Below are 13,756 nucleotides of genomic sequence, written 5' to 3'. Positions count from 1 at the left end.
CACATACCTATTAATCAGAGAGGTCTACACTAAGAAACATTGTTTCAACTTTGATCCATTCAGCAACACAATCTACATAATAGACAAGTTCTCAATCATTTTAAGAAAACTAATCATATAAAAAATTTTCACAAAAATGTAGACAAAAGAAAACCAAGAAGAAACGAAACTTCTACTAGTGGCAAACTTGTAGCCTCAACCACTTCCATATCATTGAGGATCATCTACAACCAAAACCCACAAGCCAATCTAGAAGTTCCAACATAGAGACACAAAATCAAGTACTTCATCTACAACATAAGATGTAAGAAAAATGGCTAGGATTATGTAGGATAGATGTGTCAAGAATCGCGTGGTGGGGGGACTTGCTCAAGATGCTGCGCTGAACACACACAGAATACACAAGGAGAAGCTCACTCAAGAGACAAGAAGAGAGATGAAGGCCAAAAACGTTTTCTTGCTGGTTTCTTCTTCTTCTTCCACACTCTTTACAATGTACACAAAGTATAGATAAGATACAACATAAAGGAAAGTGGCCTACTAAGTCAAACAATGCATAACCGACTACACTAGTCGACTGGTGCTATAACTATGCCAGCTGTAAATAGGTGTAACAACCTAAATATAATAAGTAATGAGTCAGTGGCCATGTGAGAGTCATAATGACCACCAACGTGCTAAGTGTAGACGTGTGGACCCATCTAACAGGCGGTCCATCATCAATGTCCGCATGTGTTGAGCTTGTCATCTCAACACTCCCCCTCAAGCTCAACTGCATCTCTGCAAATCCAAGTAAGCTTCGAAACTTTTGAAGCTTCTCTGTATCCAATGCCTTCGTGAAGATGTCAGCTATCTAATCTTGTGTGCTGACATACACCAAGTCAATCTCACCTGCTAGTACCTTCTCTCTCACAAAGTGGTAGTGTACCTCAATATGTTTTGTCCTCGCATGGAACACAGGGTTCCTAGCCAACTGTATACTGCTCATGTTGTCACAATAAATGACAACTGCACCTTCCACCTGCACATCTAAATCAGCCAATAACTTTTGCAGCCATACTACCTCACATGCTGCAACAGCAGCACCTCTATACTCAGCCTCTGTACTCGACAAAGCAACTGTAGATTGCTTTTTGTTGCTCCAAGCAACTACTGCACTACCAAGAGAGAACATGTATCCGCTGGTAGATCTTCTATCAAACATACTACCAGCCCAATCTGCATCTGTGTATCCAAACACCTGTACATCTGTACCTGCTTCATGGAAAAGTCCATAATGTAATGTGCACTTCACATATCTCAATATGCGTCTGACTGCATCCAAATGTGGCTTTCTAGGAGGTACTTGCATAAACTGACTCACAAGACCAACAGCGTAGCTCAAGTATGGCCTTGTAATGGTCATGTAGATCAAACTCCCACTATCCTCCTGAACATAGTAGGGTCTTCTATCTCATCCCCAACATCAGCACCACTCAACTTTACATTCTGCTCCAACGGGACTAAAAGTGGTTTGCATGCTGTCATACCATACTTGGACAACATAACCAAGCCATACTGTCTTTGGGAGAGCCATATACCATCATCACATCTGATCACCTCAATGCCAAGGAAGTATCTTAGCTCACCTAAATCCTTCATCTCAAACTTCTTCTTCAAAAAATCCTTGACTTCAGCAATCCCACTATCACTATCACTTGTAATAATCAAGTCATCCACATAGATGACTATGATGACCAAACTTGCATTTCCCTTTCTCACATAAGGTGAGTGATCAGCATCAGAAACATAGAAGCCAATATTGACAAGATACTCTCTGATCTTGTCAGACCATGCTCTAGGTGCTTGCTTGAGCCCATAGAGCACATTCTTCAACCTGCACACATACATGGGATGCTTTAAATCTTCATAACCTGCTGACTGAACCATATACACTTCTTCCTGCAAATCACCATGCAAGAAGGCATTCTTTATATCCATTTGCTGCAACCTCCAACCTTTGGCTGCTGCCAAAGCAATCACACATCTGACAGTTGCCATCCTAGTAACTGGACTGAAGGTTTCATCATAATCTATGCCATATGTCTGGGCATAGCCTTTTGCACCAGCCTAGCTTTGTACCTACTAATAGAACCATCTGCATTGTGCTTAAACTTATAAACCCACTTACATCCAATAGCTTTCTTGCCTTTCGGTAATGATACTAGATCCCAAGTCTTATTGGCCTATAATGCAGCCATCTCCTCATCCATTGCTGTATCCCAATGAGTATGACCAACAGCATCCTCAAAACAAGTGGGCTCAACATCCTCAATTAGTTTCACCATATAAGCATAATGGTGAGATACATAACCTTCAAAACCAAATCTTTTAACAGGGTATCTCACCCTGCTAGACCTGTGTACCACTGGATCACTCAATGGAGTCTTTGCATTGACACGTGCTCTCTGCACACCTGGAGTCCTCACTGAAGGAATGCCAAGCTCATCATCCAAGCTCTCTGAGCCACTGGAGTCTCCATCAAGAACTGCATCAATGCCATCTGACACTTTATTCTTTCCTTTGTCTTTACCTGTAGTGCTACTAGATGCACCTGAAGATGTAGAGCTACTCCTTAGTCTCCCAAACCAAGGACTATCAGATGATGTCTCTGGTCCACTAAGAGTCCATGATTCTTGCTTTTTAGCCTTCACATGAGTGTCATGATCATCATCATCATCATCTAATGCATCACACTAGATGCATACCAATTGCTCATTTCATCAAAGATGACATCCCTGCTCACTCTGAACTTACATGTGACAGGGTTATAACAGCGATACCCTTTCAGCTCTAAAGAGTATCCAATAAAGACACACTTTTCAGCCTTTGGATCCAGTTTCTTCCGCAACTCATCTGGCACATGAACATACGCAATGCAGCCAAAAACTTTCAAGTGCGATACATCAGGCTTCTTACCAGTAAAGCATTCTTCAGGAGTCATACCATGAACTGTAGCTGTGGGAGTTCTGTTCATAATATAAACAGCAGTATGAACAGCCTCAGACCAAAAATGCATAGGCATATTCTTTTCAGCCATCAAGGCACGTGCAACTTCTGCAATATGCCTGTTTTTCCTTTCTGCAACCCCATTTTGCTGTGGGGTATACCTGCATGTGAACTGACTCTTTATCCCATGAGACCTCAGAAAATCACTGAACTCATTCAAGAGGTACTCTCCCCCTCCATCTGACCTCAAACACTTTACTTTCAAGCCTGTTTCTCTTTCAACTGTAGCCTTGAAAGTTCTAAAGTACTCAAATGCTTCACTCTTTTCCTTCATAAAAATATATCCACAGCTTTCTAGAACAATCATCAATGAATGTGACAAAGTATGAATTGCCTCCAAGAGATACATTTTGTGTAGGCCCCCAAATGTCTGTATGCACAACATCAAGGAAATTTATGCTTACATCTCTGTCATGAGAGAAGGGTTGTCTTGCCTGCTTACCAAACTGACATGCTTCGCATACCTTATGAAATTCTGCAACTCTAAATGTAGGCAAACCTGTAACCAACCCTTTGGACTGCATTAATTTCAGCCTTTGTACATTTGCATGTCCAATACATTTGTGCCAAATTTCAATGTCTGCAACAACACCTTTTCCTTTAGCATTCATAGAAGCATTCATAGTAGGAATTCCAGCATCCAGAGTAAACATACGTCCAACTCTACTTCCCTTTGCAACTAACCTGCACTTATCATTGAAGTCTTCTACAAAGCAACCCTTTGCATTAAATTTGACTTGTAGCCCTTGCTCTACTATCTGACCGACTGACACCAAGTTCTTTGTAATAGTTGGCACATGTAATACATCTAAAAGACTCTTTGTCTTACCATCATGCAAGGATAAGGAAACTTTTTCAACATGTGAAATTGGGTGGCATGAATCATCACCCGTCTGCACATAATCTACATTTTGCAAATCCCGCATCTCTCCAAACCATTCTGCATGGCTGGTCATATGATTGGATGCACCTGAATCAACATACCAAACATCATCATGTGTTCCCTTTCCTGTAACAACATTCAACATATGCTGCATAACAAACAAACGTTCATTTTTGTCTTCATTCTGTCGTGAAGACGATGCATAGTTTCCTTGCTGCAACTTACCACTGCGGATATCATCTTTCTTAGCATAACATTGGGTTGCAATATGACCTGTTTTGCCACAGTAGTGACATACAATACCAGAGTTGTTAGAACCTCTGTTCTGCCATCCACCTCTTCCTCTAAAGCTCCCCCTGCCTCTAAAGTTACCACGACCTCCTAAAACCTGCATATCTCCAAATTGCTGATTCAATCTGTTTTGCTGGTTGTCACTACTACGTCCTGTACCACGACCTCTTGAGGAGAATCTGCCATGTTCCCTTCCTGAACTGGAGTAGAAAGCCTGGACCTGTTCACCACTTCTTTCAGATGTCTCACTCTACATGTTGATCTCTTCAGTGATCATAAGGGAGACCAACTCATCGAAATCTAGAAATGGCTTTCTGACATATATGGAAGTTACAAAAGACTTCCAAGCCTTTTCATTATTAATTCCACCTAAGGTAGATGACACCAAATCATCATCATCGGGCATTGCATCAATCGCTACCAATGCATCTGCAATGCTCCTTACCTTCAGTGTATACTCATTGATAGACATCTTCCCTTTCTTCAATGTATTCAACTCTTGCTTGAGTTGAATCTTTTGTGCCTTTGTATTTATAGAAAACATACTTTCAAGTATGGTCCAAGCTACATATGAATTCTCTGCATTTCTAATATGTCCCAGCATATTATTGTCAACTACTGCAGATAACCAATACATGACCTTTTTATCTTTTGCATTCCATTCCTTCCGTGCCTTTGTCTCTTCTGCAGTTGGAGGATCACTCACCTCTGGCTCCTTTTCTTCATCTGAAACAAACTCGTAGAGGCCTTTTCCAATAAGGAAGTTCGTGACACGGAATTTCCATGAAGGGTAGTTGTCCTTGTCAAGCTTCTCAATGATGGGGCTTCCACTATTCTCTGCCATTATCACAAAGTTAATACCAACAGCAAGCAAATTTTCTACAACCCTCGACTTGTAGTGCACAGCAATACACCAAACAACCTTTTTCACTGTCTGCTCAACAATACATGCAATCTGCAACCAGTTTGTAGATAAACCTTGTGTTTACTCGCTGGTAAACACCTTTGAACTTACAGATTTGAGATCTGTAACATGTGCACCCACTTTCGGTCAATGCAATCGAAGTCACAGTGTACCCTGAAACTGCTGTCCACAACCTTGTAGCTCTAAAACGGGGCCTGAAACAGCCTCAGATGCCCAAAATAACTGTGGGAAATCCCTTAAGAGCCTATCTACAGAATACACAGCGCTCTTCGCGCACACCAAATCTCACTGCAACTGAGATTTTTGTTCGACCCTGCTTCCGGTGCCTCTGCAAGCACTATCCAAGAGAGAGAGTGGAAGAATGGGAGAGCTTCTTACCCGTGGCTTGCTTGCTCGAACCTTGGTTCTTCTCCGTCACTTCAGCCTTCGAAATCAGTCTCTCTCAGTGGCATGGCTCTGATACCATGTCAAGAATCGCGTGGTGGGGGGACTTGCTCAAGATGCTGCGCTGAACACACACAGAATACACAAGGAGAAGCTCACTCAAGAGATAAGAAGAGAGATGGAGGCCAAAAACGTTTTCTTGCTGGTTTCTTCTTCTTCTTCCACACTCTTTACAATGTACACAAAGTATAGATAAGATACAACATAAAGGAAAGTGGCATACTAAGTCAAACTATGCATAACCGACTACACTAGTCGGCTGGCGCTATAACTATGCCAGCTGTAAATAGGTGTAACAATTTGAATATAATAAGTAATGAGTCAGTGGCCATGTGAGAGTCATAATGACCACCAACATGCTAAGTGTAGACGTGTGGACCCATCTAACCAGGCGGTCCATCATCAATGTCCGCATGTGTTGAGCTTGTCATCTCAACAAGATGACCAACATTGAGAAAAGAATCCAACAATATCGAAGAAATCCCATCAAGAAAATGAAGAAAGACATAGAAACATTCTAATCGTTCGAGGATAAATTTGAGGTTAACATAGAAGCAATAGTTGATAGCATAAACAAGGCTAGGAATTTTGAGCAAGCCACCACCCATAAGAAAAATGCAAGTGTGACAAGGTACAACAACCTATACGGACACCTAACAAGATGTAAAAAGTATTATTTTTTGAAGAGAAGAAACCTCATTTAACATAGAAAAAAAATTATGAATGCTAATACTCATGATCATTGACTCGAAATATATACATATTCTCCTTTCCAGATTCTTAAACAATGCTAAATCTCATCTACAAACGTACTTCACTTTAAAACATGTCACATGTCTAAACACCATCAATAAAACTGCTACATAACAAACATGCAATAATTGTATATGGAACTTCATACTCCTTTACTTAGCTAAACGTGTCAACCTAGTTTGATCATATAGTTTTCCTTTTTTTTTTTGGTAGATAAAGATAGGCTTGTGTAGTATGTCGTTGCCATTCATTGAGTATGCTTGTATAACAATTCTCTCTCCATTGCAATGTATTTTGGCCATGAAAGGTTACACGCTATAACATTAGACTCCATGACATAAGTATTATGTTGGTATCTGTATCAAATTTGATTGCAAAAGAAAAATTCAATAATTGATGCATGTTATGTAAATCAGTCATGCTTCAAAGAAGAGTTGTTGTTGCAGAGTTTCATTAAAGAGGAGTTCTTCATGCTTGATTGATTGGACTCTTGGGTACATGGATTGGACTATTGTCTCTCTATCAAAAACATCCACCTTCAAATCAAAGGATTGAGACTCACTCAAATTTCTTATTGAAGGTTTGAATTACCTCATCATAGAAGCCAAATATGTGAGTCTCTATAGACTTTGCATTGCAAAGTTTGGCATGCTTCAAGTAGTTGTGGCAAATATATATCAAATTTTTGTTTTACAAGGTAGGATGCTATGATGTGGCCATAATTTGGACAAGTGGAAATCTTTTCAAAAAGCAAGATGAAGATGTTTTGGACCATTGATAAGGTATCCTATATTGCCCTTTGGGCACTACAATAATAGGTCAAAAAGTTTACAAAAGCTATGCAAGTGCTTGTACAAAACTTATGATTGGTGAGAGGGTTCAGAAGGCACAATTTAACATCCATGTAAAAGTATCTAGTAAAATAGACAAATGTTAAACTAGGTTCTGACAAACATATTTTGAGTTTCCATATCTCTCTCTTTTGGTTGATTGATGTTTGAAGTTTGATCAAAGCAAAGGACCATACCAAACAAAGACCAAACATTGCTATTTTGGTTGATGAAGAGAATGGATAGAGAGTTGTAAATAGTAGTCATCAAGGTGTTAAGAGTGCATATTCATCATATAGTTGACCCAAAAGCAATTGAGTCTTGAGTATATATACAATAATTGAGCAAATGTAGTCCTCATTTGGGAATAGAATAGGTCAAAAGAGTTAGATAGTCCCAAGATACTAACATCCAATATTTCTATTTCTAAGTATTATGCTTACATGGCACATGTATGTAGGAGTAGAAAGAACCCAATTTTTTCAAGGAAGAAGGGGTCACCATGAAATGCAAGGAGAGATTGATGCATTGCCTAAGCATGTTCATGGGATATAATATAATCTAATTCCACTAAAAGATTATTAGTTGTAAGTGGTTCTACCAAATTAAGAGAATGAAAAATGGGCCACTCAGTAGGTACAAGGCTAGGTTGGTTTCAAAGGATTTGCACAAATTCATGGAGCGTAACTTTGAAGACACACTCTCTCCAATGGCAAACATTCAACAAGAGAACTATGGTAGCATTAGTGGCTCACCATATTAAGACACAGTGGCAATTGGATGTCAAGGATGATTTTATATTTGATTTTCTACATGAAAAGGTATATTGAAACAATCACTGATGGATTTGTGGACAACAGGTATTCACAAAGAGCGTGCAAGTTGAAGAAAGCATGATATGGCTTGAAGAGAGCTCTTGGAGCTTGAGGTTGACTAGAATTTTGAGAATGTAATTTTTGGTAGTGATGGCCAGTTAGTAACTATCATAAAGAAGTTGATGGCAAGAGAAGTTATTATGAAAACTTGGGGAGAATTGACACACTTCCTAGGCATTAGGAGAATTGACAAACTTCCTAGGAATAGAAGTATAGACGACTGATGGAACTTGTCATAGAAAAAGTATGACACATACTAAAAGGTGGGTGTTGTCACACAAAGGGCTCATAATTGTGAGGTTTTGGGTTCAAGCCTCACTAGGTGGATCTCTTGGATGCCTATGTTCATGTGGTGCATCTATGGAAGCCTGGGTTCCTACCTACATGAATAATCAGTTGGTCTTCCTTGTGGTAGGGCCACTAAGGTGGAGGGACCTAGAGTGACTAAACTCTATTATTCATTCAAATTGCAAGCTATCTTATTTGTGCATAGGGAAAATTCCAGTATGGTTGTTGCTTACTCTCTCCACTAATTTTGAGTGGAAGTGCCCCTTTTTTGGGCATGTGGGATTGTGCCTTATCTCAGATGTTGTAGTGGAACAACCATGTGCTTTTGGCAATACATGTGCACATGTATAGGTGCATCTAGACACTAGGTGAAGTTATTCTACCTAGCAGAGACCAAAAGACCCCTGGAGTTGAAAAACCACGTGCTTTGAAAAACATGTGAAGATGTACAAGATGTTACCTAGTAGAGGCAAGTGGTAGAGACATTCTTCTATCTAACAGAAACTAGACTTGATTTGCCATGTGTAATGGGTGTCATTACTTAGTCATGCAAGTAGGGGATGATTTTCAACCTAGCATATCTGAGGATGTAGATTGGACAAGAGACTGAATTACAAGGAAAGCCAATACATGGTTGTAATTATGGATTCTATAGTGTATATTTTTCCTAGTTATCCTAAAAGCATCCCATAGTTCCTTTGAGTTATAGTTGAAGTAGATATAGGGTTGAAACACGAGCAACATGTGAGACAATGTGGATGAAACTCTTATATGAAAAATTATAATACATCAGTCAATGCATATCTATAGTGACATCCATACAATTGGTGCATAATCTAGTGTGCATTTGCTAGAGCAACACATAATGATTAGAACTTTTGATTCAATTTGGGTTGAAGATCAATTGCAACCAAGGAAACTTCCACATGAAAGAGTTTAAGATTATGGTGAGTTTGAAGACATGAGTTTCTTATTGAAGGGGAGTGTTGGAAGATTGACGAAGACCAATGGTCAATGGGTTGTGTGTACACTTTGTACATGAGGCAAACCAATTTTAGTTTAATAGGGCATAAAATGAATAAATAAGCTTTACTCTCCAAGGAAAGTGGGCCTATTCTTATATCTGTCCATAATAGGAGGTGAATTAAGCAAGCTTGTTCATCTTTATGATAGTGTACCGCTATTTTGGTTCATACTTCTACGCATCATAGGGACCTCATGCTAGATAGTAATTTATAATTTTCCATAAGGCACCTACATTTTGTTGATTCTTCTATCTTCAAGCTATGCTCTCCCTTAGCTTGATAAGTGTATTCCATGTGCTCATGTGAACTTTTTCCTCTTAAGAGATATTGAATTTAACAATGGAAAATTCTGCTAATCTCCCTTGGTAGCTTCACATTGGTTCCTTAAGATCTTCCTTTGCACTTTATTTCCTTGGAAACTTAAGAGGATAAATAGGTACCTTTTGTGTAGGGACCTATAGAGCCTGGATCATTCTATCATAGCACTACTAGACTTTTGTGACAATTGTGTTGCACCTTGTGAGCTTTGTGGCACCTCTTTCATATCTTCCCTAAGCTCATCAAACTAAGTAGATTTGTGTAGTCTATGATTAATGATAGCACCTTTGGTGGCTGACTCTAGTGGTTCATGCTACACTTTCTTATGAGGTTCTCGATACCATAGTTTTGACTGCCTCCAACTCTTAGTCACCATAACTAATACTCCATAAATACTTTAGTAGTACTTCTTTTGTCAGCTTGAGAGTCAAGATATTGAGCTCTCAATCAAGATCCATGTTCTTTAGTGTAGTGATGGACAATCCAAGCAAGATCAAAGGGTGTGATGGACACTCCTAGCTAGATCAAAGGGTGTGAAAGTGTAACCTTCTTTAGTTCCACACCAACATTTTTAGGAGCTATGTAATGAATAAAAATTGGGGTAAAATATGTATAAAAGTTAGTATTCAAACCAAATAATACTTTCTAGGTGAAAACAACATGAGAAAATTAAAGCATAATTCAATAGATGTTCTTGAGGGGGTATGTGTCATGCTACTAACGACTAGGGTTCAAGAGACAAGACATGAGAGGTGAAATAATCAACCAAAAGACACTGAATGTATTCTTGAAAAAAACTATGTACATAGTCATAACACACATAGGCTATAAACTCTGCGTCGAGGGTGATGGGGCATATAAAACTCTATCAAGATGATATACAAGGTAAAGAAATCATGCTTGGATTTGCTATTGCCAATATCCGAGACTTACACTCACAATGCAATAGTAAGTTTAAGTAATAAAACATGTATTTTTGCGTGTTTTAGAGACTTGCCTCTAACACACCAAAAATGAATTTAAATTGTGTAGTTCTTGTATTTGTGTTGTGTGTAATATTTTCGCTTGAAATATTAAGGAGCTTTGATCCCCGCACGCCGCATAAAAACTGTGCATAGTCATCTCCGGCATCAACTAATGACAGGGGCCAAGTGGTTACCCCACGTGCGCGATAAAAATCCCCATCCATGAGATGCAATCAAGGCCGGGGTTTAAGACCGTAAAAGCCGTGGGAGAACTCCTTTTTTGAAGGAGAAATTGGATAATGGTAAGGTTAAGTCAAATTTTTTAAATAATTATCCCTTCCCCCAGCCGATGCATGGCTGGAGGAGAGGGAGTGTGGGAAGAAGTTAGAGAGGTGGAGTGTGGTGTATGAGGGGGGAGGCATGCACCAGCCACGTGGTGGCCACCATCTCCCCCCCTTAGGCTATATGAACCCCCCCTGTGGACAAAGGGAGGGGGGAAAGTGAGGAGGTTGCCACGCTGGGAAGGATTAGAGAGAAGGAAAAGAGGTTTCCGTGACCGTCGCCACCCCAAAAAAACACCACCTTGCTGCGCCTGTCTGCCAGGCCACCGCACCCATCCCTGCCATTATCATCAAAACCCCCCCTTTCGTCATCATTTTCCCACCCATCATTGGCCCTCCACGTTTTCTGTATAAATCAGAAGCTTCTAAGGGGGGCTTCCATAAGCCCCATTCCCACAAGCCTTCCCAGGTTTCTTTCAAAACTGTGTTTCGGTGAAGGAATTTCCTGCGTACGAGGGAGAAGGCAGATCTTGAGGCAGTTCAGAGAATGCGTAGAAGCGAGAGCAATTCACGGAGTTCAATTCATCAACGATGGCTCCCAAGAAGACGCAAGGCGCACCCGTGGGAAGTTCTTCCCCAAACATACACGTGGACATCCCCACGAGCCCAGGAGCCCAGGTTTTACGATTTTAATTCCTCGTAAAAGAAATGAGTTAAGTGCGACAACTTTCACGGAAAGGAAGCACTTATGCATGTTTCTAATTCACCCTAGCCTAGTTAAAATGCATTTGGGGAAAATTGCCTACTTGAACGATTACTAGAATTAATTCATGACACGCAATTGGGTTATTTGCATTTTCAATGTGATGAATGCAAATTACCTATCCATCTTACGACCTTAGTAGCATGTCGCCTTGTCGTGCATTTCAAGGTGACAAGCCTAAAACGCCTATTGCCTAGCATTAAAAGGTTAAAATTATTAAGTGCATCCTTGATTGTCCGTGAAAGAACAAGTGTATTTTGCGTTTAGCTAATAACTTCCTTGTTATGTCTCGCATGGAAAGAGTTGTTAACGTCCGTTGCACGGCATGAAAATGAAACCCTAGACAATTGCATAGTATGGGAATGGAACCACGGACTTGTAAGTTGCATGAAAAAGATGCTTGGAAATGGATTAAGTCAACACTAGCCTTAGTCTTGCATGAAATTCATTTACAATGTTGTATCTCAGGGTCGCATGTTACATATTCGTCGTGCGTAAATTTCATTTCATCGAGTTGCATTTAGAAAAGATTGCATGGCTTATCAAAGCATGAAATCCCATTGCATTAAACGAGAGGTTGTTGGCATAGTTCCTTGATGTGAATCTTGTAGGTTCTATGCAAGATAATCTCCAATTTGACATTCGTCATGACTTTAGCAAGGAAAGAAGTAGTTATTGCAAAACCTTAATGAATTGCATGTTGCAACTATTTGCACCTTTAGAACAAGTTTACCATCTCTAGGAAGGGATCATCCTTGCCGCAAGACAAGTAGATCAATTTATCTAAATCACCTAACCTGCAAGGGATTCGTATAGGCATAACTGGTCGATACGATAAATACCTCAAGTACTAGCTAGGGCTTGGCACGTTGGAAGTGCTGCCTAATATTGCACTTGGAACGCCAAGTCGAAACCCTGAAACCCAAAGGTCCTACCCACATTCACGGAATGTTTGGGTCAATTGGACGCCCATGCAAACAACGATCTAGGATTTCTATCCTAAGGATCGATCGGCCTAATGTAAAACTCAGATTGAGTTTGGAAACCCTAGGACAGAACGTTGTCGGCCTAGTACAATTAGGGTTGGGTTGGGTAAGAAGACACCCTAAACCCTGCATCTTGTCTAAACAAAAGTCCTTCACCAGAAAATGCCATTCAATGGGTGAAATGATCCCATGAGTTAGGTGCGACACTTGTGCAACAAGTTGCAACGTCGCATAGCCTTGTGGTTTAATCACAAGAGAGATTTGCCATTCCTTGGAATGAGGTTGGCAGGTTCTAGCACAAGTCTAACTTGCAAGAGGATGAGTAGACATCTTGTTACATCACCTTTCTTGGGCTGACTTGCCAAGTTAAGGGAAGTTATGTTTTGCCTAGTAGGCAAAGGATCAAACAAGTTGGAGCAACATGGTCGCCAAGATTCAATGTCTTAACTTAAGAAACGTAAGGTAACGGTTAATTTGGGTTGACAGGGTATGACCCTAACCCAAGGACAAAAGGGTAAATAAACAAAACCCTTGGGGATCTTGCCAAGTCACAATTGATCCCAGATCGAATGCTGGATGTATTCAGAGAGAAGGATTTACTCCTTAGCAGTTGGCCAAATAAATGACCATTGGATTGATTGTGTTTGTAACAGTCTAGGAGCACTGTTTGCATTGTTTGCTCAAGGCACTAAAGATGGAAAGATAATTAATGCTTCAGGTTGAAGGCCTGAAGGGAGAGGCAGCATCAGTTACCCCCGACTGTCTGCCTGACCCTAACCAAGGGGATTGTTAGCCACGCCAGGAGCGTGGACCGAACCCACCGCGAGAGCTCTCTCGGTTGGGCACTACTTGGAGCAAGAGGGCGCTTGGGTGCTAGAGGGGCTCTGGCTGTAAATCCCTTGCCTTCCAGTCCCTGCACAAGAGGCCAACATGACTCGGGATTGGATCTCGAGGCCCGCATACTAGTCTATGGGCAGAATCTTGGATTAGTAATCCTTGTGGATTGCTGGATTGCCTTCGGGCAGATTATGGATAGCCTTCGGGTGAATTATGGATTAGCCTACGCGCTGGATTATATGGA

The sequence above is a fragment of the Lygodium microphyllum genome, chromosome 10 (genome assembly GCF_053477565.2).
Source record: "Lygodium microphyllum isolate KBCC chromosome 10, Lygodium_microphyllum_v1.1.10, whole genome shotgun sequence".
NCBI lineage: Eukaryota > Viridiplantae > Streptophyta > Polypodiopsida > Schizaeales > Lygodiaceae > Lygodium > Lygodium microphyllum.
The sequence above is the reverse complement of the archived record's forward strand: the minus strand, read 5'-3'. Positions refer to the sequence as shown.